The sequence below is a fragment of the Rattus norvegicus genome, chromosome 1 (genome assembly GCF_021556685.1).
Source record: "Rattus norvegicus strain SHRSP/BbbUtx chromosome 1, alternate assembly SHRSP_T2T, whole genome shotgun sequence".
NCBI classification, from domain to species: domain Eukaryota; kingdom Metazoa; phylum Chordata; class Mammalia; order Rodentia; family Muridae; genus Rattus; species Rattus norvegicus.
The window spans coordinates 148,106,111-148,132,291 of record NC_141534.1 but is presented as its reverse complement, the minus strand read 5'-3'; the positions used below and the strand labels follow the sequence as shown (position 1 = coordinate 148,132,291).

At 45.8% G+C, this 26,181-nt stretch overlaps 1 protein-coding gene and 1 non-coding gene across 7 annotated transcripts in view; one reads left to right on the top strand and one right to left on the bottom strand.

Moving 5' to 3' along the window:
• Positions 1–26,181, top strand: part of Homer2 (homer scaffold protein 2) — a 92,082-nt gene that overhangs the window by 28,548 nt on the left and 37,353 nt on the right. Inside the window, exon 1 of one of the 6 annotated variants that reach the window (XM_087551635.1) lies at positions 6,481–6,793. The gene's annotated coding sequence lies outside the window, so the exon portion shown is untranslated. 6 annotated transcript variants of the gene reach the window in all.
• Positions 9,659–9,765, bottom strand: Rnu6-946 (RNA, U6 small nuclear 946). The gene has a single exon (XR_015656080.1). It is a non-coding gene; the product is annotated as a U6 spliceosomal RNA (small nuclear RNA).

Sequence of the window (26,181 nt, the reverse complement as noted above, 5' to 3'; positions counted from 1 at the left end):
ACTAGAGCTCAGGCTGCAGATGCCTTTAGTGTCCTGAGCTGTGTCCTCGGGTGTGAAGGCAAGGCTGGCTGCCCCAGCAGCCCTCACCCAGGAACCTGGCACAGGGGATAGATAGGTGCCCACAGGACTGCATTCTTTCTGCAGACAAAGGGCAGCTGCCAGGCTTCCAGGTGGCTTGAGCTGAAAACCAGCACACCTGCATTCTTGAGGCCACCTTGCTGGATTCCTACAGATCAGCAAGCTGTTTGACAGTCACGTGTGACTCGGACCAATAAATGCGAAAACAAATTCTCTTTTATAAATATTGCCTAGAAGGGGTTGGGGATTTAGCTCAGTGGTAGAGCGCTTGCCTAGGAAGCACAAGGCCCTGGGTTCGGTCCCCAGCTCAAAAAAAAAAAAAAAAAATATTGCCTACAAGGCCAAAAACTTTCAGTAATGGAACCCAGGGAAAGGGCGGGTGATAAACAGGTACTTCTCGGTCAGTAGGTTAGAAACCAGTACGTTCACTGTGAGCTAGAAACTAAGCCAGATGAGAACTAAACACACAGGCCCTGGTCTCTCCAGGGTGATGCATAGTTTGGACCTACTAAGTACAGCACCTAGATGCTTGGGGACTCGGCTCCTTGGGTCCAAGCCCCTGTCCGGCTCCTCCTTCTACACTTCTTTGGAGTATTTCCCTCTGCCACTCGTGTTTGTGCTCACACCTGTTCCGTTTGGTCCAGGTGGTTCTGGACCTGCTCTCTAGCTTGGGAACCACGAGGTGTGCTGCTCTTGCTGGGCAGGTTTTTTTTTTTTCTTCCTTTTTCTTTTTTTCAGAGCTGGGACCGAACCCAGGGCCTTGCGCTCAAGCGCTCTACCACTGAGCTAAATCCCCAACCCCTGCTGGGCAGTTTTTACATCCATCAAAGCTCCTTGTCTGGATCTTGTGTGTGCTCAGCAAACCGATTCTTGATTGTTCTCAGGGAGAACCCCAGGTCTACAGCATTCAGGGGGACTCCTGAGGCACACAGGTGCTCACATGGACAGTTGTTAAGAAGCCTGGGTTCTCAAGCAAAGGCTTTTGCTGTCTCATTCCATTTACAGTTGTAGCCTAAGTGTGTGTTTATACACGAGTAAGTGTGTTTATGAGGTTTGGAGTAGAGCGATGCTATTTTGTAACCTGCCCTTTTCACTGTCATCTCAGTCCTAGTGTTGATTGGTTATTGTTGGAATTCTGGAGCTCTGGTTTGGGGTGTGTGTGTGTGTGTGTGTGTGTGTTGTGTTTGGTAGAAGAAAGTCCAAAGGCCTGGGGAGATGGCTCAGTCTCAGTGGATAAATAAAGCACTTGCTATGCAAGTACGAGGACCAGAGTTCAGATCCCCACAGCCCTCATAAAAACTGAGCAGGCATGCCCATTGCCTATAATCCTGACATTTTGAGACAAACAGGGCAAGATGGCTAGCAGGATACTAGTGATCTCTGAGTCCAATTGAGAGACCTCGTCACAATGAAATAAAACAAAATGAGAGCCATCAAGGAAGATACCTAATGTCAACCTCGGGCCTCTACACGAAGACACACATATGCATGTGTGTCCACACGGGTCCCCAAATAGGCAAACACATAGGCTTACACACACACGCACAACACACACCAAGAGGAAGGGGCAGAGAAGGGTGCAGCCGGTTAGACTCAGCAGTGGTCCGTGGCCACCTTGTTTCGTAACAGGCTGGGGCGGGGGCATAAGCCTGCAGCCTCAGGACTAGGAGGTGGAGGCAGACGGATCAGAAGCCAAGAACAACTTCTGTTATATATTGAGTTCAAGACCAGCCTGAGCTTCTGAGACTTTGCCTTTACAAACAAGCAAGCAAGCAAACAAAACCCCTAAAAACTAAACTGAAGAAGCCCGCGGTGGGTGAAGGTGAAAAGAAAGTCTCCATGAGGGGATACTCGGTATCCATCAGCATTTTAGAAGACGGACTTTGTTTCCGTGAGCAAGAGCTTCAGCCATTGCCCTGGGCGCTTTGTTACTTTGGGTTCATTTTCACTTATTTTTGTTTTAAAAGATTTACGTTTATTGTTTTCAGTTTTGCGTGCTCGTGTGTTGGGGTGTGCACTCACACTTGTGTTTTGTATGCCCCTGGAGCTGCAGTTGCAGGTAATGTGTGTGCTAGGAACTGAACTGCAGCCTTCTGCCTGAGGAGTAAAGGCTCTTACCTGCTAAGCCATCTCTCTGGCCTCCATTTTTGTTTGTAATAAGCAGCTCGCTGGTGATACTCATTTTGCAGATGACCCCCGCGGAATCCTTTTTTCATTGCCATTAAACAGATTCTCAGAGGTAAGGTTGCGGGGTTCAGGAGCACGCAGCTTTAAGGCTTTGGACATTTGACAGTGAACAGATGGCTACAGAGATCTGTCACATCGCCCTGATCAACAGTGGCGAAAGATGAGCACACAGCAGAGTTTTCTAACTTTTTCTTTAATTGTGGTAAAATGTCTCCAACATGGAACCACTTTGGCGTCGAGGGTACAGTTCAGAGTGCCGGGCATATTCACGCCACTGTGCGACTCCAGCTACCAAGCTCCGGGATGTCTGAGAATTCTGTTCCTTCTCAACTTCTGCAATTTGATGCTAAAAAGGACCTCATTATCTTACCTCACATTTCTTTTCCCCCGAGGTGTAATTTTTTTTTTCAGTTTGGGGAACGGAACGCCATGGCTTGTGTGTGCCAGGCAAGCGTTCCACGCAGCCGCACCACTTCCTGAGAGCCGGAGCAGATGCTATGCTCTGTAAAGAGACAGAGAGTTCTGTTTCATGGGAACTGTCCAGTCCTTACCCTCCTGGCTCTCCTGAGTCCTATTACCCATCCCCTCTCAAACTCGGGGCTTCCCTGACTTCCCAGAATGCACTCGCATTGTTCTGTGCTCTTCTCGCTCACCTAATTTTGGCTGCTGACTGTCTTGCTCGCCATAATGAGCGGTTCAAGGTCACTCTTCCTCCCCTTCCTTGTCCTGAGGACTCACCCCACCCCCAGCCTTGCCAGGAGTCAACAACCAACCAGCACTTTGTTCTAATAAGTACATGCAGTGTACAGTTACTGTGTAGTCATTTTCTGTCCCCGTCAGTGGCATTAAATACCTTCCCAGCGTGGCTATCTCCAGCCTCCATCCCAGAACTGCATCTCAAGGAGAAGCTGGATGCCTCCCTGTTAAGCACTTACCCCACCAGACCCGGCCAGTAACCGCTGTTCTTCCTGTCTCTGTGAGTTTGGAATTTGACTCAGATACGTGGACTCATAATATAAACCCTTTCATGGCTGGTTTGCTTCACTTGACACTTCTTTTTAAGTCTGGCCTGTGTTAATGGAATGTAGCAAAGGTTCCTTTATAAGGAATTTGTACACCATGTTGGTTTTTTAATCCGTTCATCTTGAGGACCCATGTGGGTCCTATCCACCTCTTGGCTATGGTGCAGAGTACTGCTTTGAACTTGGGTACATAAATCACTTTTTTGTGTCTACGTTTTCCATTCTGTGGGTCCGGATTAGAAATGGACCACTTGCCATTTCTGGACTTATGTTTCCCATGGGCTTAAACGCACAGTTTTGGACAAACAGCCTGTGAAGATATGACACTAGGAGGAGCTCACAGAGACTCTGCCCTGTAGGAAGTGGGGGACATTGACTGTTCTGGGCATACCTGGCAGTTCCCTCCTGAGCCCTGTTTTCTGTTGCTTTAAGGACGATGAGCTGAGAGCATTGCTGTTGGGATAAAATAACAGAAGCAAGGTGTGGGAGATGAGGGCTGGAGAAGGCCGTTGTCATGGGCGACACGAGGAGTCACATGAGAGGTCCCACCTGCACTGGGGAAGTTCCAGAAGAATCTTAAGCTTGCATTTCCACACAGCTTAGGCCTTCTTGAAAGTAACTCAGATTTAAAGTAAGAAAAGTAGAGATTGGAGCTTTTTTTAAAAAAATGTATTTATTCACTTTACATCCCAACATCATCCCCACCTCTCCTCCCAGTACCCTCCTCACACAGATCTTCCCCCCATTCCTCCCTTCCTTCTCCTTTGAGAAGAGGGATCCCCTTCTAGGTATCACCCCCCCCCCCCCAACAATCCCTTCCTCCCTGCACATCAAGCTGCACATCAAGTCGCTGCAAGACTAGGCACCTCCTCTCCTACCAAGGGACAGGGCCCCACTTAGGGGTCCATTTAGGGGTGCAGGATCCACAGGCAGGTAGGCAACAGGCTCAGGGACAGCCCCCACATGAAGACCAAGCTGCTTGTCTGCTACATATGTGCAGGGGCCTGGGTCCAGCCTGTGCTTGCTCTTTGCTTGGTGACTCAGTCTCTGGGAGTCCACAAGGGTCCAGGCCTTCCTATGGAGTCTCTGTCCTCTCTGGGCCCCCATTGTCCCCCAGTCCTTCCATAGACTCCCCGAGTTCCATCTAATGTTTTGCTGTCTGCATCTCTTTCCATTGGCTGCTGGATGGAGCCTCTCAGGCAGACACTGGGCATTTATGGTCACTTCTCCACCGGGACTTGGGACCCTCATGCAGAGAGTGGAGATCCTAGAAGGGTGCATCTTCCTAGTGTTGAAATCTGGCCTGTGTGCACCTGCAAGCATACCTCCCAAGTTACACTGCACACAAATCTTTTATTTCACTGATTTCTAACTTTCCTCTCTAACCCCGTTCTCTACGTTTTTGATATCTTCCAAGGTGTTAATTTTCTTTTTCTCGTGTTAATAAGAGACCTTGCAGTGAGCAGCCCAGGGTGAGGTGAACTCGCTCCTCACACAGGAGCTGCCCAGGAGTGACAGTGGGGAGACAAAATATATGCACAGTAGCTGCCTGGCCTGGCTCAGATTGTCTTCACATAGGCACATGACGTCCCTCAGAGGTGTGCTAAGCATCCTTTCCTCACCCCCACACAGAAGGAGGGCTGACTCTAAAAGACAGACAGTAACAAGTGTTGACAAGAAGGTGGATGAATTGGAGCCCGATACATTGCCGGTGGGAAGACAAAATGGTGCAGCTGCTTTGGCGCCACAGAAAGGCACAGAGTTACTTTAAGTCGCCCACAGCTTCCACCCCTAGCTATATATCCAGGAGCCAAGAATGCATTTGCCTATATAAACCTTGTACATGAATATTCATAGCATCACTAATTATAACAGCCCAAGTATGTGTCAGCTGAAGAAGGGATAAACAAAATATAGTATGCCCACACAATGAATACTACTCACCCATACAAAGAGCGAAGGATTTGGGCTGCAGAGAGGGCTCAGAAGTTAAGGTGCAGCCTATGGCTTTGTAGAGGTCACAAGTTCAGTTCCCAGCTCCCATGTCCAGGGGCTCACAAACCATCTGTCACTTCAGCTCAGGGACTCCAGTGTCTCTGACATGTATGGGCACCTGTACACATATATGCACACACACACACACACACACAAACACACACACGCACATACATACATACACACACACATGCACACACATGCACACACATACACACACATGCACACACACATGCACACATACATACACACACATACACATACATACATACACACATACACACATACACGCACATACGCATACACATACACATGCATACACACATACATACACACACATACATGTGCACACACACACATACACATATACACACATATACATACACATACAGACATACACACACATATACACACATACACACATACATACACACATACACGTGCACACACACATACACATACACATACAGACATACACACACATATACACACATACACACACATACATACATACACACACACACACACACATACACTCACACACCTTAAAGTACTAATACATGCTGTATTATTGATGAGCTATGCTGAGTGGGGGAACAAATCAAAGAACTACATGACCTATGGTCCCATTTCTTCTGTATAATTCAGACAGTGCTCTATAATCATACTTTGATTTTGAATGAGAGAGTTTATTAATCATGGAAAATAATAAATAATGATAGATAGATAGATAGATAGATAGATAGATAGACAGACAGATAGATAGATAGAGATAGATAGGAAGGAAGGATAAAACCATCTAATTAGGTGTTCAAAACTTCCAGAAGAAATGCCCTGGGGAAGCCCCACAAAGGCAGACAGCTAGAGTTCCTGATGGAGTCCCTGTGAAAGTGTCCCTAGTGTAGGGCTTCCAAGTAAAGACTGAACAGCAGCAGACAGAGACAACATCACCAAGTTGAGGGCTCTTAAACATCTAGAAGAAACCAACAGGGAAGTTGAGGCAGTCTGCTAAGTCCCCCACTGAGCTTTCTCTCCATGAATGAGCGAGATTACCTGGCCACACTTCCCCACTGCAGCCATTGTATCTCGGGATAAACAATAGGCACATCTGATGGAAGGAAGCACTTGGCCTCCAGCTATTCTCAAGGACACAGAGCTCTTACTGTTCTGTCCCCTTACCCTCACCTGCATCGCCACAGAATTGGGAGTTTGGCACCTGTCCCCAGACAAGGAGCCTTGGAGGACAAATACTCCTGGATCTGAAAAGCAGAGGCTGGGGAGAGGACACGGGGCCAGGACCAGCTCCTCCGTGAGCTCTAGCAGCATACAACGGTTTTCCAATGAAATACGCTTTACACTATAAACAGTGTGTAAACCCGGAGTGTCCACGACAGGCAGCTTCATAGCCAGAAAGAAGACCAGTGTTTCCAGGACAGCCAGTGAAGATGCGATGGCGTTACAATAGATGCTGACCAGTTCCCAAAAGCCACCAGAGCCTCTACCTCACAAGGGTGAGTCCAAACTATATCCCAGTAAGAAGTGTAGCAAGATATTCATTGTTTATCTAAAGTGTAAACATGGCCAGAAATCCCCTATTTTTAATCCACCAGTTGCGTCAACTCCACTCTTGCCGTTTATTTCATGGACAAAGCTTTACTCGAGCGCACACACAAAATCAGCATTTGCCCGAGAGACCGAGTGGCGGCGGCGGAAGTAAATCCTCACAAGCGTGTTTGCGGCATGTCTGCACCTCTGCTTTTGTGTTTTACACCTTTTGTAATTGACTTGGTCACTTGCCAGCGTCACCACACCGTACGTTCTAATTTTAAACAGTATGGTTCCTCAGAAAACAAAAATAACACCGCCCCCGCCCCCGCCCCCAAGCCGGAAGTCAGGGTGGGAGCCATTCCCCCACAAGGATTGTCTTCCAGAACTGGGACTAGACCCCGCTTTGCGGCTGCGGCCCAGGTACAAAGGGCTCCTAAAAACAGTTCACCGAGACCCATCCTACTAATTTGCCAGTCAAAGAAGGGGAAAAAAAAAACCTCCAGAATTCTGCATTTTTAAACTTAAAAAAAAATTAAACTATGAAAGCACGATGTTATTCCTCTTGAAGATTTCTTTAACTTCTGGTGATAATGGGAGAGGGAACTATTACAGGTTCCACAGGCTCGACTGCCTCAGGTAAAATGGGACGATTCTCTGCGGTAGCATCTTCTGGCTGTAATTAACACATTACAATATTCCTTTAGCAGGTTGCCCTTCATACCAAAAAGGCATTTTATACACCCCCTCACGTCTTTTTTTTTTTCAATTTTACACTTGATTTTATTTATCTATTCTATGATAATTTCATACATGTGTTCACAGTATTGACTTTGTTTTCTTAGCCCCTACCCCCACTCACTCAGCCCCCCTAGTGCTGCCTGAATGTATGTGGGTGTTAGATCATCCGATGGCCCACCCGTTACCCCAAAGAAAGCATACATACCATATTCTTCCAACAGCCATCAAGTGCCAGAATCTCCGTATAGGGGTGAGGCATGTGCATGGTGGGACTTTGGCAGGCTCGGGCTTGTGACAGTCTGGAGCATGCATTCCCCAGCCGCTGTGAGTTCATGTGCATGGCTGCATGCATCGACCTGTCCTGCCACAGACATTATTCTCTCTGACTCTTTTACCCTTTCCACCCTCTTCTCTTATGGTTTCTGAGCCTGTGTGAGGGGGGCAGTGTGATGTAGATGTCTTATTGAGAGCTAAGCATCCCACACGATTAGTCTCTGCGTGTTGAGTTGTTATGGGTCTCTGTATTGATCATCTACTGCAAAAGGCAGCGTCTCTGATAAAGATTGGGAGATGTAGTAATCTATGGATAGAAAGATAAGAACTCAGGGGGCAATTTATTGCTATTCCACCTAGCGGAATTAGAGTACCAGGTTTTCCATTAGGGTCTGTGTCCTAGCCAACTACAAGTTTTGGCTCAGTTATCGATACCAGACATAGGTTCCGTCCTCTAGAGAGGGCTAAAGGCTACTTCCTAGACCCTGCCTTCCTAAGGTTCCATTTCCCAAATGCATCACCTAAGTGTGAACAAACCTTTCACACATGGGCTCTGGGGGACAGTCATCATCTGAGCATTAGCATTCATTTTCTCAGCAAAACTGAGAAAGAAAGAAATGGGAGCAAAACCTGCAGCGTTCTCATGCTCCCACCCATACTGTGTGATGATTAATGTCTGTCGTCAACTTGAAGGGATGCAGAGGAGCTTTGAAGACAAACCGCTTGGTGTTCATGTTAAGGTATGTCGTGAGAATCCAACTGAGGAGGGGAGACCCACCCTTAGCTGTGTCTCCCCTGCTGTAATGAACCATATCTCCCTCCATGACCAGAATAAACCTCTTCTTTACTAAGTTGCTTTTGGCAGATAGTTGGTCTCCCTGTGGTAAATCCCTATTCTCTTCCTCCCCTCCCCCAGCCCCCTGTCTTTGCTCTCCCTGGTTGGAAGTCCAGTCTCGCCCCTGTTCAGTCATTGAGTAATAAACTTCTTTATTGACCAATTATGGAATAATCGGGGAGCAATGTTTTACAGTCAGGTATGAGGGCATAGAGACCAGCGATCAGGATAATCTTTACACAGTGAACGATAACATTAAGCCTACAGAACTTCAATAAACATCCACACTCAGGTTTCCATGTGGATGGTTTTCCGTTCATTTGGGTCGCTACTGGGAAGAAAACTCTGCTGAAAGCATTTCAGATTTAGCTACATTTTTGCCAGCAGTGGATGATGGTTCCTGGTGGTCCACATCCTTGGAGCATTTAGTATTATCAGTGTTTGGGATTTCGGCTACCCTCATAGGTGTGTCATGGTATTTTGTCACTTCCTAGCAATTCTCCAATATCATGTGACGTTGACTGTTCCTTTTTAGACTTGTTGACCAGCTGCTGTGATTTAAATATTTAGGCCTCGTTGAAATTTCACCCTAATGCAACAATATTGGGGGTCGGGTTTGGCTTAGGGAAATGACTGGGTCATGAAGGTTGTGCTTTTGTGAGTGGGATTAGGAACTCTTGTAAGAGAGCTTGTGGAGGAAATGTGCCCCTGTTCCCATCTTCCATGGGTTTTCATTGCACCTTGGAGTCAGGTATTAGATCCTCACCAGATAGTAAAGCTGCCATTGCCTTGGTCCTTGGCTTCCCTGCCCTTTAAAACTGTGAGGAATAGGGGCTGGGGATTTTGCTCAGTGGTAGAGCGCTTACCTAGGAAGCGCAAGGCCCTGGGTTCGGTCCCCAGCTCCGAAAAAAAGAACCAAAAAACAAAAAACAAAACAAAACAAAAAAAAAAACTGTGAGGAATGCTTTTTTTTTTTCCATTTAAATACGTGGATCTACTTTGCAGATTTGCACGCCATCCTTGTATGGGGCCAGACTAATCTTCACTGAATTGTTCCAATTTTTAGTATACGTGCTACTTCATGAGCACAATTTCATGTTGTTTTAAGAGTCCAGTCTATGGTATTTTGTTATACAGAACAGAATGGGCTGAGCTGTATCAGCTGTATAACCTTTCCACGGATACGTCCTGAACAGCATCAAATGTTAGGTTCTCTGTGTTTCACCCTTCTGAAAAAAAGAGGGGTGGGTATGTCCCACTGCGATGCCCAGTCTGTCCTGGAACCCCACAACTCAAGCCAATTTTCTTCTCTACCTTCTACATAGAAGACTGGAAAGAAGGTTGCCAGACCTTATCAGTTGGGTTGCCGTGTTCTTACTGCTCAGTTGTAAGTTTTCCCTGTATGCTTTTTAGGAAAACCCTTTCTCACTTGAGCCTTTTGGAAGTATTTTCTCATTGTCTTTTCATTTTGCTTAAGACAGTCACATAAAAACAAGCACAGGCCTTGGGTTCATGATTCTCCTGCCCATGTATTAAAGTCGCAGATGTGTATCACCATGCCTGGCTAAAAGTTTTAAATTTTAGGAAAACCCAGCTCATCGGTTATTTCTGTCCTAGGTTGTGGCTGTGCTGTTGTATTTTAAGTCGCTTCTTAATCTAGGGACTTTACAGTTACGCATTTTACATTTGTCTGTAACCACTTTTAGTTCATCTCGTGATTATTTCCCACGTCTGAATGTACGGTTGTTCTAGCCTAGTTATTGGAAAGAGTTTCTTTGTGTCATCTCAATGCCTCTTGCTCCTTGGCAAAGGTCTGTTGATACCTATGTGGGACTGTTTCTCGTAGTCTGTATTCTGATCTGTTGATATATTTTTTTTTTACTCCCCCCACTACACACACACACACACACACACACACACACACACACACACACACACACACACACACACACATTTCACACTGTCTTGATTATTCTGTGTAATAAGTCTCTCTTTCTCTTCCTCCTCCTTCCTCTCCCCTCTTATTTGTGGAGCGGGGTTGGCATTGAACCCAGAGCCTCCTGAATTCTAGTCGAGCACCCTACTACTGAACTGCACCCCAGTCTCTAGTAATCCTTAAAGATGCCAAGAGTCTTTTGCGTCTCTCCGTCTCAGTATCCATTTAGTTTCTCAGTATCTGTAAAAATAACTTCCTGGCATCTTGATTGAGTTGCGCTGAATCTGTTGGTAAGTCATGAGGAACTGACATCTTGCCAATATTGACTCTTCTTGTCCATGCGTATGGAATATAACTCTGCTGTAGTTTGGATATGGTTCGTCTTGTGACATAAGAAGTGGCAGAATCTTCAAGAAGGCAGGACCTAGTGAAAGGTGACCTGGCCATTGGAGGCACTGCCATCAGAAAGAGTGATGCCACCTGGGGGAAATGAGTTAGAAGAGAGCAGGCCTGACTCCTCACCCTGCCCGGCTTCCTTCCTCATCACGTGCTCTCTTCTTCCACCTATGTGTTAACGTGATGTCGTCCACTGTGTGATCCAGACATTGGAGCTCTCCTTGGGACTAAGCAGGCTCTGGCACTGTTTCAGCATTACGACCAGGACAGTGTCTCCTCACTATTCCTTATGAGAGCGTTGTGTATCTTCTACCCGCTTGTCCAGTGTAGACCTGCACACTGTCGGTGCTCACTCGGTCCTGAAGTCTGTTTCTGATTTTCTACAAGACAGCCATGTGTGATCTGTGAACAAAGGGTCTTTATCTATTCCTTCAAATTTAATACTCATTTCCTTCTCTTGTCTTACTTAGATAGGATATTCAGCATGGTGCTGAAAAAAGGGAAGTAGTAAAACTTTAAGTTTCTCATCAGTAATTGCCATGTTGCCAGGTTTTCTGTAACTGTCCTTAACAAAGCCGAGAACGTCCCCTCTGGTCATAGCTGATGGGCAGAAATTTTTTCTTTTACGTGAATGTGCATTAGTTTTATCAAAATTTTTTTTTACTAATTTTCAATTTATTATTTATCTTCATAATTTAGTCATTTAAGGAAGATAATTACTTCTATATATTTTCAGAGAAGCAATTAATATCATATTGAATGAGAGTGACACCTTATTTCTAAATTATTCCCATTGGTTAAAAAATGCATTTCTTATTTTAACACATTGTAATTTTAATTATAAACCAAATACTTCTGAACATATACTATAAAAAGGAATAATATTTTTAGTTATTAATTAGAATTCTTTTTTTTGAAAAAAAATTTTATTAGATATATTTCTTTACTTACATTTCAAATGTTATTCCCTTTCCCTGTCCATAAGCTCCCATCCCCTCCCCCTCAAACACTTTTTCTAACTGATACGATAATGTGATTTCCTCTCAGTTTCCTGTTGATGTGATGCATTACACTAATGGATTTTCAAATAGTGGACTGCCTTATATACCCTGGGGTGTCTTTCACTTGGTTGTGGTATATAATTCTTTTTATACATTATTGGACTATATTTGGTAATATTTTCTTAGTGAATTACTATTTGTCTTCATGGGAGGTATTAATACTGCCTCTGCTTCTGTCTCTGAAGGAGATTTTAAAGAACTTATATAATTTCTTCTACAAACATTCGACAGAGTTCAGCAGTGAGCCCCTCTAAGCACGGAGCTCCTGTTTTTAACCACTGATTCCATTGCTTCTGTAGAGCCTATCTTCACGGTGTCTGCTTCTTGGTCCATTTTAACCTAAGGTTACCCATGTCAGTCAGTGGGCAATGAGTTCATGATTTTCTCTGTCTTCTTATTGCCATTGCATGTGTGGTAGCGTTCTCGCTTTGTTTCTAGTATCAGTAATGTTTGCTCTTTTCCTTAGTTATCCTGGACAACAGTTACTGCTAACCCTGATCCCTTTCAAAGAACGAGCCTTTGGTTCTATATTGATTTCCTGTTTTCTTTGTCACAGATATTCTCATCTAATCGCCTCTGTTTTCTTATGTTTATTCTGTATTTCCTTTCCTTTTCCAGTTTTCTAAGATGGATGCTTGGTGACTATTTAGCTCTTCCTTCTTGTCCCTCCGTTCTTTTTCTCTCTCTCTCTCCCTCCCTCCCTCCCTCCTTCGCTTCCTTCCTCCCTCCTTCTCTCCTTCCTTCCTTCCTTCCTTCCTTCCTTCCTTCCTTCCTTTATGACAGAATCTCTTTACAGATTCCAGGCTGGCTTTGACTTCCAAGTGCTGAGATGAATGGCCTGGTTATGGATGAAAATTCACTCTGTGTGTGTGTGTGTGTAGTGTGTTAGTGTACTATACTGTGTCCATGTAGTGTATTGTCGCAGTGTAGTGTAGCGTACTGTGGCAGTGTAGTGTAGCGTACTGTGGCAGTGTAGCGTAGCGTACTGTGGTAGTGTAGTGTAGTGTACTGTGGTAGTGTAGTGTAGTGTACTGTGGCAGTGTAGTGTAGCGTACTGTGGTAGTGTAGTGTAGTGTACTGTGGTAGTGTAGTGTAGTGTACTGTGGTATGTAGTGTAGTGTACTGTGGTATGTAGTGTAGTGTACTGTGGTAGTGTAGTGTAGTGTACTGTGGTAGTGTAGTGTAGTGTACTGTGGTAGTGTAGTGTAGTGTACTGTGGTAGTGTAGTGTAGTGTACTGTGGTAGTGTAGTGTAGTGTACTGTGGTAGTGTAGTGTAGTGTACTGTGGTAGTGTAGTGTAGTGTACTGTGTTGGTGTAGTATAGTGTACTGTGTTGGTGTAGTGTAGTGTACTGTGTTGGTGTAGTGTAGTGTACTGTGTTGGTGTAGTGTAGTGTACTGTGTTGGTGTAGTGTAGTGTACTGTGTTGGTGTAGTGTAGTGTACTGTGTTGGTGTAGTACACTGTACTGTAGTGTACTATACTGTAGGTGCATTTTTGTCAGGTGCATGTGGTCAGTGTGGCCAGAAGTCAGTGTTGAGCATCTTCCTCAGGAATTCTCTACCATGGTTTGTGAGACAGAGTCTCTTCCTGAACCTAGAGCTCACCAACTGGCTTGACTGACCGGCCAGTGAGCCCAGGACCCAGTTGCCTCTGTCCTCATTGTGCACAGCTATAGCTGTAGGCTGCCCAGCTTCTCCGCGTAGGTGCTGGGGACCCATGCTCAGGCCTTCATGCTCACACGTGAGCACTTTACCAACGGAGCCGCCTCACCAGCCCTCATCTTTCTTCTCCTCTAATTCTGTAAACTTCCCTCTCTTGCCTTTGTTTCATCCCCACATTCTGATAAGTTACATTTTTATTTTCATGTAGTCTTAAAATCATCATGCTGTTTCTGCTTTGGCTCGTGTACTGTTTGAAAGTGTGTTATTGAATATTTCAAAGATTTTGCAATTTCTAGCTCTTTTCGTTATTGATTTATTCTAGCCCCCTCCTTTTCTCTTTCTCCCTGCTGAGGCATGGAACCCATGGTCTCCCACACGCTAGATAAGCACCCTCCCACCCAAACCACAGCGCCATTGTGCTGGTTAGTCTTCGTCAACTTGACACAAGCATGGGCATCCCTGGGAAGAGGGACTCTCAGCTGAGAAACCGCCTCCTTCAGCTATGGACTATTCTTGTGAGATGGTTTCTTGATTAATGGTTGATATGAGAGGGCCCAGCCCACTGTGGATGGTGCCACCCCTTGACAAGTAGTTCTTGGTTACGTAAAAAGACAGGCTAAGCAACACATGCAGAGAAAGCCAGGAAGCAGCCTTCTTTCGTGGCCTCTGCTTCAGTTCCTGCTTCCATGCTCCTGCCCTGACTTCCTCCAGGGATGCTGGGCTGTGATGGGGAAATGTAAGCAAAATAAACCCTTTCCTTCCCCAGGTTGGTTTTAGTCCATGTTATAACAGCAATGAAAATCTAAAACACACCCACCTTATTATTAATGTCAGGTACAAAGGAGCCTCAATTCCCCCAGACTCCAAAAGGCAGTTCAGATATCCAGAACTGGGTACAGCCCAGACGACAGGAGGACTCCTGGTCATTAGGTAAAAGCCAGCATCCCTCAGGAACTTATGAAGCTGGTTCCTCTCTATTGAATGGAGTCATTGGAAGAAGGGACAAATTGCTTATCTGCCATGCCTGGTAGCATTCTAAAGCACAGGCTGGGCTCCAGGCTCCTTCACTACCACGAGTACCTGTTAGGCTTGTCAAAGCCCATGTGTGTCTATCTACCCTACTCTCTATCTACCCTAAACTCCCCCAGCTCACAGGCTTCCCTCCTGCAGCTCCTCATTCTCCTTATAACCCTGCTATTTCCAACACACTCTCTCTGTCTCCCTCCCTGCCCTCCCTTCCTTCTCTCCTGTTTCTCTCACTATCTTTTCTCCGTTCTCTCTCCCTTGCTGTTCTCCCCTCTCTCACAGATAGTCCTGGACATGCCCAGTCTGGTGGCCACATCCAGTCTGATGACCACGTCCAGTCTGATGGCCATGTTCAGTCTTTCACTCTCTCTCTGCTATAGACGCTCCCAGAGGCTTCTGGCTGTTCTTGCTGTCTTATCAATAAAACTCTTCCCCTTAACCACACCACAGAATGATGATGTCATCAGTTTAGACAATTAAATTCTAGTTTAATTCCACTCTCAGAGCAGATATCATGTGACTTTTATTCTTTTAAACTTGTTAAGATATGTTTTGTGACCCAGAATGTAGTCTGCCTTGGTGAATTCCCCGGTGAGCTGAGCAATGTGTAGTCTTGTTTGTTTGTTTTTCTGTTTGAATGAAACAACCCATGACTGTCCATCTTTCTCGCCGATTGATGGTGATGTTAGGTTCAGCTGTGCCCTGACTGATGCCCTGGCCTTCTAGACTCCTCCATTGTCCTGGAGGGCTGTCGAAGCCTCCAAAACCATGCATGGTTCTGTTTGCTTTCAGTTCTGTCAGTTGTTGCTCCTGTATTTTTACACTGTTGTGGGGTGCATGCCCATCAAGTATCCCCTGTCTTGTTTGAGTGAAGTCCCTCAAGAGCGAGGCACCCTTTAACCTTGGTAACTTCTGTTGCTTCTGAATTTGCTCTGTGTGAGCTTAGTCTAGCTATCTCTCCTATCTGTTGATGAACCATCACTGTCTTCCTGTTTGCCCTTTTAGTCTATTGTGCCTTTATATTTAAAGTGGGGTTCTTGTCAATAACAGATACTGGCGTTTGGTTTATAATCTAGTCTGATCTTTCAATGGATGAATTGAAAACATTGACATTTTAAGGTGATTGGTGATATAATTGGATTATGTCTACAGATATGATAATTTATATTTGCTTTTTTGTGCTGCTCTTGTTCTTTAACACCTCCCAACTCTAACATACACACACTCACACAGACACATACACTCACATACACATGCACACAAACACAAACATGCACACATACTCATACACAGACACACTCATGCTCATTCTAACATGCACCTCACACATGAACACATACTTCACACGCACCTCACACACACTTGCATGCACACACACACAAATTTTTTTGGCTTTATACTTTTCTTGTCTTTTATGTTTTGTGTTTCTGAGGAATGTGAGATACTAACCAAGCTACATTCTCAGCCCAAACTCACTTTCAAATAACAATATCCTGCTTCACAGACAGAAGTGCCCATCTTGGGGTTTTATTGCTGTGCAGAGACATTATGACCTTGGCAACTCTTATAAAGGAAAACATGTAATTGGGGCTGCTTTAAGAGGTGCAGTCCATTATCATCATGGTGAGGAGCATAGCAGCATGCAGGCAGGCATGGTGCTGGAGAAGTAACTGAGAGTTCTATGTCTGGTTCCACAGGCAGTGGGAAATAAATAAGACACTAGGCCTGGCTTGAGCTTCTGAAACCTCAAAGCTCCCAGTGACATGCCACTACCTCCATACCTACGTACTCCAACAAGGCCACACCCACTCCAACAAGGCCACACCCACTCCAACAAGGTCACACCTCCTAATTGTGCCACTCCCTGTGGACCTGTGGAGGCTATTTTCATTCAGACCCCCACAGTGTCTTCCAGCAGTGGAATGGTAGAGTTCCTCCCTTCACCCTGTGTCATCTCGGTCTCTCATTTCACACTTACATAAGCACATGCATGCATGGCCAGACACCTTGCATAGCTTCCTGTCGAACATCATGTTACCTGTTTAAGCCATCTGAGCATAAGGGACGGTTTGGTTTTACCATTCACCTATTGAAGCCCTATCTCTTTTTGTACATCTACATTCTGACATTTCCAGCTTCCTTTAATGTCTCTTGCAAGGCAGGGTGGTCCTCAACAAATCCACCAAGCTTCATCTGAGACTCTTTCTCTTGGGCACTCCCAGAAGATAATATTTCAAAGTGCAGAATTTTAGGCTGTTTTTTGTTTTGTTTTGTTTTGTTTTGTTGTCCCCCTCAACACATTAAACACCACACCCCACTGTCGACTTGCTTGCATGGTCTTGGAGCAAAGTCATTTTTTGATTTGTTCCTTTACTAGTAAGGTAGGTTGTTCCTCCTTCACCTGATCTCTTTTTAAAGTTTTGTTTTTCATTTTCTGAAGGTTTTGTGTAATAAGTACTGGTGTGCTTTGCTGGGGTTTTGTTGTTGTTTTGTTTTGTTTTGTTTGTTTTGTTTTTGCCAAGTTGACAACAAACTAGACTCACCTGGGAAGAGGAATCCGAGGTTGGGGAATTTCTTCCATCAGACTGGCTGAGGGAGAGTCTGTGGAGTATTTTACTGACTGGTGATTGGTGTGTGAGAGCCCAGCTCACTGGGCAGGGCCACCCCTGGGCAGCTGGTCCTTGGCTGTGTAAGAAAGAAAGCTGAGCAAGCCACAGGGAGGAGCCAGCAAGCGGTGTCCCTCCAGGGCCTCTGCTTCGGTCCCTGCTCCAGGTTCCTGCCCTGGGCCCCTGTGTTGACTTCCTTCAGTGATGGAGTGTGACTTGTGAGCCACCCGCCCTCCCCCACCCGAGTCATTTCTTCCTCAGGAGTTTTACCATAGCAACAGAAATCCGAACTAGAGCTTACGGTTTTCTTTAACATTTAGTTTGCTCTTCCCTGGCACCCTGGATCTGTGGTTTGGTGTCTGACGTTACTTCATTTCGTTCTTCTTCTTGTAGATCTATTATGCATGCTACGCCTTCCCCAGTTTTTCCTCAGTTCTTGTATTGGATGAGGGGAGGGGCCCCTACTCTTTGCTTTTCAGCTTTGAAAGTTTCTACTGTCATGGCCTTAACCTTGGAGATGCTATCCTCAGCCCCATCCAGTTTACCTGTGAGCCCACCCAAGGCATAATTCAGTCCTGTCACAATGTTTATCACCATCACCACCACCACCACCACCACCATCACCACCACCTCCTCCATCACCATCATCATCACCACCATCAGCAGCACCACCACTACCACCACATCATCACCATCACCACCACCACCTCCATCACCATCATCATCACCACCATCAGCAGCACCACCACTACCACCATCACCACCATCACCACCATCACCACCACCTCCATCACCATCATCATCATCATCACCACGACTACCTCCGTCATCATCTCACCATCACCACCTCCATCACCATCATCACCACCACCACCTCCATCACCATCATCATCACCACCATCAGCAGCACCACCACTACCACCACCACCTCCATCACCACCTCTATCACCATCATCATCATCACCACCACTACCACCACATCATCACCATCACCACCATCACCACCACCTCCATCACCATCATCATCACCACCATCAGCAGCACCACCACTACCACCACATCATCACCATCATCATCATCATCACCATCATCATCATCATCACCACCACGACTACCTCCATCATCATCACACCACCACCACCTCCTCCATCACCATCATCATCATCATCATCACCACCACCTCCTCCATCACCATCATCACCACCACCTCCATCACCATCATCATCATCATCATCACCACCACCTCCTCCATCACCATCATCACCACCACCTCCATCACCATCATCATCATCACCACCATGACTACCTCCATCATCATCATCACCACCACCTCCTCCTCCATTACCATCATCATCACCACCACCACCACCTCCATCACCATCATCATCATCATCATCACCACCACCTCCTCCATCACCATCATCATCTCACCACCACCACCACCTCCATCACCATCATCATCTCACCACCACCACCACCTCCATCACCATCATCATCTCACCACCACCACCACCTCCATCACCATCATCATCATCATCATCATCACCACCTCCTCCATCACCATCATCATCATCATCATCATCACCACCTCCTCCATCACCATCATCATCATCATCATCATCACCACCACTACCTCCATCATTATCACTGCCACCACCATCACCATCATCTGTGTGTGGTGCCTGACTGTGGGCATCCACTTGCATACGGATATGCATATCCACTTACATTTGTCGAAGGTCAAAAGCAATTTCGTGGACTTGGTTCTACTCCTGCCTTTGTCATATTCTGGGGCTCTAACTTAGGTCATTAGACTAACACAATAAGCCTTTACTCACTGAGCCATTGCTGGCCCCAGTCATGGTTTATATCTTCAGTATTCCTGCTTGACTCTTGCTTAGAATTTCCATCTCCCTGCTTAATTAGCTATCTCTTTTTACCTGTTGTCAACTTTCCCCATTAAACCTTTTATCTTATCAATCACGGTTTTGGAAAAACTCCCGATCTGATCATCCCAAATAGCCCTTCCATGTAATTTCTTGTTGTTGAAAGGTAGACATGACGTACAGGATAAAAGGATCCTCAGTGAGTCAGCCTTCAGCAGTGCAGTGGTATGGTGCCGTGGCTGGGGAGAGGGTGCTAACAGTCTCACAGTGGGTTCTCAGTCTTTTGGTGGTCTAACATCCCCTCTCCTCAGGTAGGATAGCTGAGGGGCTGCAGTTGGGCGTTTCCAATCGCCTGGGTTGTGTGGCCTCTGACAATGCTCCTAGTGCATTAGCTTCCTCTGAGGCAATCCTTGTGAAGCAGGGCACTCTGCTGGTGTTTTAGAGGTGACTTCCACTCCACCTGCAGGAAACATACCTGAGTTTGTCTTTGATCTTCATTGCCAGAACTTGGTGGGGCTCCTGGAAGTAAACGTTTAAACAGACAGAGGTCCCTGGAGTCACGACTTTCCTCGTTGGTATAGCGAAGATTGTACGGTGCCTCAGGAGAAGCTTCTAGTCTCTTCCTTCTTCCCTTCAGTCTCAGTACAGGTGCAAGGCACCCCTCTGTGTTGCCTTTCCTACGATGCTACTTCTGGGCTCTAAACTCAGCATTCCCCAGCTACCATAAAATATCAATTTTAATTTTTAATTTTTAAAAGTTTCCATTAATTTATTTATGTACTTTATATCTTGATCATAGCCCCCCTCTCCTCTAAGTCCTCCCCACAAACAACTGCTCCCCTTCTCCTCTGAGAAAGGGGAGGCCTACCCTGGGTACCAATCCACTCTGGCACATCATGTCACTTCAGAACTAGGCACATCCTCTCCCACTGAGACCACACAAGGCAGCCCAGTTAGGGGAACAGGATCCACGGGCAAGCAACAGAGTCAGGGATTGGCCCCCAGTCCTTTGGTTGGGAGACCCGCCCTGACATGGAGGCCAAGCTGCAAATTTGCTTCAAGGTCTGAGATGGGGAGGGTCCCAGGTTGGTGGTTCAATCTCTGGGAGTTCCCAAGCGTTGAGGCTAGTTGACTCTGTTGTCTTCTTGTGGAGGTCTCTGTCCCCTTCAGGTCTCTCAGTCCTTCCCCCAGCAATTCCACCAGACTCCCTGAGCTCTGAAGTTTGGCTGCGGGCCTCTGCATGTTTCTGTCACTCCTGGATGGAGCCTCTCAGAGGACAGTTGTGCTAGGACGCTGTCTGCAAGCACAGCAGAGTGTTATTAACAGTGTCAGGGACTGGTGCTGGCCCGTGGGCGGGTCTCGAGTTGTGCAGTCACTGGTTGGCCGTTCCCTCAGTCTCTGCTCCGTCTTTGTCCCTGCACTTCTTTTAGGCAGGACAACTTGTAGGTAGAAAGGTTTTGTGGGTCAGTTAGCCTCCTTATCCCTCCACTGGGATCCCACTGGCTACAGGAGGTGGCCACTTCAGGCTCCATATCCCCCACTGCTGGGAGTCTCAGCGAGAGTCCCCCTCACAGACTGACTGGGGCCTCCCATATCCCAGGTCTCTGGCATGTCCTAGAGATACTCCCCCACGCTTTAATTTTCTTTATTAACATCTTTTTTCCTTTGTTTCTCTGGGTAGCCCTGGATCTCCTGGAATTCACTCTGTAGACCAGGTTAGCCTTGGACTCAGAGATCTGCCTGCCCTAAATTCTAGGATCAAGGGTGTGTGCCACCATGCCCACTTATTAAAATCTCTGTGAGGCAGAGTCTTACTATATAGTTCTAGCTAGCTTGAAACTTTCTATGTAGACAAAGTCGGTCTCAAACTTAAGGCAGTCGTCGGGCCTCTGCTTCCCCAGAGCAGGGATTACAGGCATGTGTCATCACCCCAGCCCATTTGGTATACTAATGGGAGAGCAGCAGATCATAAGATCTGACTCCAAACTAAGTGGGTAAGAGGCAGCAAGGCATGGCCTCACCAACGAATTCATTGCTACTGATTGGCCAACTCATTTGTAAATGCTTCCTCACACTGTCAGTATAAAACATCAAAGAAAATTCTGGTTTATTAAGACAAACTACATATCTAAACATCTAATTTATTTTTTATTTTAGGTGAATATAGATCCCTCAACATTATTTTTTTCTTTTCTTTTTTTCAGAGCTGGGGACTGAACCCAGGGCTTTGCGTTTGCAAGGCAAGCGCTCTACCACTGAGCTAAATCCCCAACCCCTGATCCCTCAACATTTAAAACTGAGAACAGCATTTCCTTAGTCTTTTAAAGAGCCCCTCTTTAGTTAAGACTAGAAATCGTGGGGCTGGAGAGATGGCTCAGTGGTTAAGAGCACTCACTGCTCTTCCCAAGGTCCTGAGTTCAAATCCCAGCAACCACATGGTGGCTCACAACCATCTGTAATGAGATCTGGTGTGTCTGAAGACAGCTACAGTGTACTCTTATACATTAAATAAATAAATAAATAAATAAATCTTAAAAAAAAAAGACTAGAAATGGAGTTGCCAAGCCACATAGAGTGGGTTACATTGTGTTGCTGCAGTCCAGTATGAAAATCTGTGTGCACAGATGTGTTACAGCAAGAGGAAGAACACAAACTGTTCCTTCGGTGAGACGTTTCACTTGCTTGAATTGGACTGTCCCAGAGATCATTAATCGTGAGTCTGGCAAACTTAACCACCACCTGCTTTCCCAGAGATTTTGTGGATGTTTCCCAGTTTTGTGTGGTGGGGTTCATAGTATGTGAACTCTAAAATTCTGATTTTTTTTTTTTACTCAAAATTTGTTCTACTCACCCTGATTTCTTTTGAAGCTAGACCGTTGTGTAGCCCACACTGGCCTCACATTCACCGTGTACCCTCGGGGTGACCTAGAATTTCTGATCCTCCTGCCTCCACTTCATAAGTACTGTGATTGCAGGCATGTGCCAATCATAACCTGTCTTAGTCCTGGGGATTGAACCTGGGACTCCATGGGTGCTCGGCAATCACTCCATTGATTTAGCCATATCCTCAGCCCTGGAGTGGTTTTGTAATATTATGGTTTATATACTCAGTGTGCTTTCTACAGAATATGGTGAATCTGTCCTGAAATTTTAAGGTGCTTTCCATAGGTAACACATAGTGGACAGAATGTCCCCTGCATGCCCAAAGTAGTCTGTAAGTGCAGGTTACACACCTAGGTGACGCTTATATGACAGATGTATGTATCACGTACCATCCATGTGATTTCCCAGCAGTATTGGGTTGAGAATGCCACGTCTTAAAATTGCGATTACATAATTATGGGAACAAATATCTAAATCCATTTAACATTTATCCTACGTATGTATTTTTTAGAAATGCATTTGGAAGAGAAAATTGCTTTGATAAAAATTTCCATGGAGCACAGTTGGCAGATGCTGGCCCTGAGATAAAGACTGATTTCCTCGTGCGGTGTTCAGATACACTGAGGGTTGTGTCCAGCCATTGGCTTCATCTCCAGATGCCCCTTCCTGTAGCTGCCCAGGGGTCCTAGAGAATAAGACCCAGACCTCCAGCTAGGAGTGAGGGAGATGTGTTTGGAGGAAGGAGAGATGTGTCTGCGCCATTTGGACCTGGAACTGCGTTGTAATGAGTTCTCTTTTCTCTCCAGTCTGTCCATGATGAAGCCTCAGCCTGCCCTCACCTTCTCACCTTCCCCATAAGCTCTTTATTACTTTGTATCCTCAGAGGAGCTTCACCTGTGGAAATACTTGCTTTCCAGGCTTGTTTCTCTCCTGCTGGCGTCCATGGGCATGGATCAGATGTCCTCCCACGGGGTAACCCCCAGCCTATGGAACTTAATTAGATCCACACCATAATAGGAGAATGTGTGCTGAATGCTCTTTAAAAACTGCTGGACACTCCAAGGAACAAGTAGAGTCGTTAATCAAGTCTGTCATCGTTCATTGGGGACACTTGTCTCTTCTACTCTCTGGTGTAAATGTGACCTGAAGGGAAATCCCCCGTCAGTGGATGAGGAAGATTTATGACAAATGCTGTTACTCTGAGGTCTCTGATTTATTAGGTGTGATAATTAGCTGTCTGGTGGTGTGTAGGGATAATTTAACACAGCGAGGCAGCTGTGGTCCACTTGAAGGGCTCAGACGGGGCAGGGAGGTGGGCTTGGGGTTCAGGCCTGGCGGGGTCAGGTCCGCCAGGTACTTGTGCATTCCTGGAACAAGAATAATGCTTTGTCCCTGAAAATGGGCAGAGCTGTCTGTATGGTGCCCACAGTTTCTAGGCTTCTATTTATAGAACGTGTTCTTGCCCGTGCCTGGGTCCGCCTGTTTGCTGACGCTTCCCTTCTGTTTGCTGTTAGCTTTATAATAATACACTTCAGGATCTGACACAGCTAAATATCGCCCATTGCTCCTCAGCTTCAGACTTTCTACTTTCTGGACTTGTTCACATTTTCTATACAAATGACCTTGTCTAGTTCTAAAAATAATCGTGCTGATATTCTCGTTATATTCCTCACATATTAACTTAGAGGCATTGACATCTTCATAGTGACTTTCTTATGTAAGGATGGGGTAGGTCATATTTATTAGTGATTCCTTCAATGTACCTTTGAAGGTCTTACGTTTTTTATTATTTTTAATTTTTAGTAGAAGTTTTATTTTTTTAATAATAGATTTTTGCATACTTCTTAAATAGATTCCTGGGCATTGTACTCCTTTGGTTGATGTTATGAATGGAAATTTTTTTTTTTTTGGTTCTTTTTTTCGGAGCTGGGGACCGAACCCAGGGCCTTGCGCTTCCTAGGTAAGCGCTCTACCACTGAGCTAAATCCCCAGCCCCATGAATGGAAATTTTTAAAAATTTATTATTCTTTCTGTCTGGTTATTTGTACTCATGGGTTTTGATTAGTGATTTATACCTTATCACCTTACTGAATTTTCCTGTTCATGTGTGCCGTCATTTTTGCAATAGTGGTAGCCATTCTGTTTGGGTTTTGTATGAGAGTAGAACCCCAACGTGCTTGTGAATTAGATTTTCTGCTTGAGAGAATATGTGAGAATCTGTCTGCATCCCTCCACCCCTTGTAGCTCTCTGTCTGGGCTCTGGGTATTTGGCCTTACCGGCAAGAGGCCTGTTAGCCATCTGGAATGCTGGCCAGAGGCCAGGTAAGCATCGCTTCTGGTCCTTGCTTGGTATCCTCAGAGAGTAAGGAATATAACATGGTAATGCACAAAACAAACAAAATAAAAATAGATTACACATCAGACTTCATGAGATGCCACGGTAGGACTTCCAGCCCACTGCGAGAGGAATTTTAGGTCCCAAAATGGCCCCGGTGTTGGCGTGGTCATAAGAAAGTATAGATCCAGAAGTGCTGGAAAAGGGCTGGGGAGAGGCTAGTTGTAGAATGCTTGCCTAGCGTGTGTGAGGCCCTGGGTGTGATCCGCAACACTCCCAAACAACAGAAGTCCTAAAGGAAAGAGCCACGGGACTGGGAAATGGTGTCCTTGCCACAAAACATGAGGACCTGTCTTTACATCCCCGAAGCAACATAAAAGCTAGGCTTGGTGGCATGCTCCCGTAACCCCAGCAACGGTGAAGTGAGAGGCAAATAGAGACAAGCAGAGCCCCAGCTGGCTGGCTACCTAGCTTGGCCTATGTGGTGACCCTTGTGTCAAACAAAAGGTGGGAGACACCAAAAGAATGACCCCTGAGGTTGTTCTTTAATGGTTAAAGCGACACACACACACACACCACACACACCACACACACACACACAACACACACATACCACACCACACACAACACACACATACACACACCACACACACCACACACATACACACACACCACACACACACCATACATACACCACACACATACACACACCACACACACACACCACACATACACCCACACCACACACATACCACACACATGCACATACCACACACACACCACACACATACCACACACACACACACACTACACCCAACACACACACACACACTACACCCAACACACACACACACACACACACACACACACACACCCCACACAGAGGAACAGTAGAAGTCAGTTTGGTAACAGGGCAGAGCAGGGTAGGTATTCTGGGGCCTGTGAATGTTCCCAAAGCTTGGCCCGTGAGGGGTAAAACAGAGCAGCCTGTGTTGCTGGCCAGGCAAGACCTTACCATCTCGCCCTGGGGAATCTCTCCTTTAGGTGTTACATGGATGCTTATTTGAAGGATCTCGAGAGGAGACTACACAGGGATGTTATGAGACTTTGAACTGTTTAAATAGCTGCAAAAATAATTTCCAAATCACTTTTTGCAATTCAAATCAAATAGAGGCAGGCAAAGAAGAGTCATTTGGCTTTATAGATTTATGTCAGAAAGCAGCCGGGCACTGAGCAAGTGCAAGACTATGACAAGTTAAAGCCTCATTTCTCTCTCTTTTCCGGAAAAAAAAAAAAAAAGTAGCATGCCAGTTCTTTGCAGAATCACTTCACACCAGCCAGAAATCGCTCGAAGCTGGAACGGTAGCTTTGCCGAGGGGTTTTCATGTTCCAAACATACATATGTTGCACGGAGCATCTAATTATTCTTGGGGACAATTACTGTCAGGTTCCAAAATGTGCTCAATGAGCAGCAATTGGTGTCTATTCAGCTCTTAAAAGACTATGCAAGGGAGCGGTAGGTTATATTGTCTGCCTGGAGAAGCATTTCGCCATCCGGAAACATCTGCTTTCTATTTAAAGCCACGGAGAAGGAACGGGAGTGTATTTCAGATATACTCCCCAAGCACCCACGGAGCACCGAGGAGAGGGGGGTGAAACTGGATCTGAAGGTGGTTTCTGATCACACTCTTCTGCCGGTGCCTGCTGGGAGGGG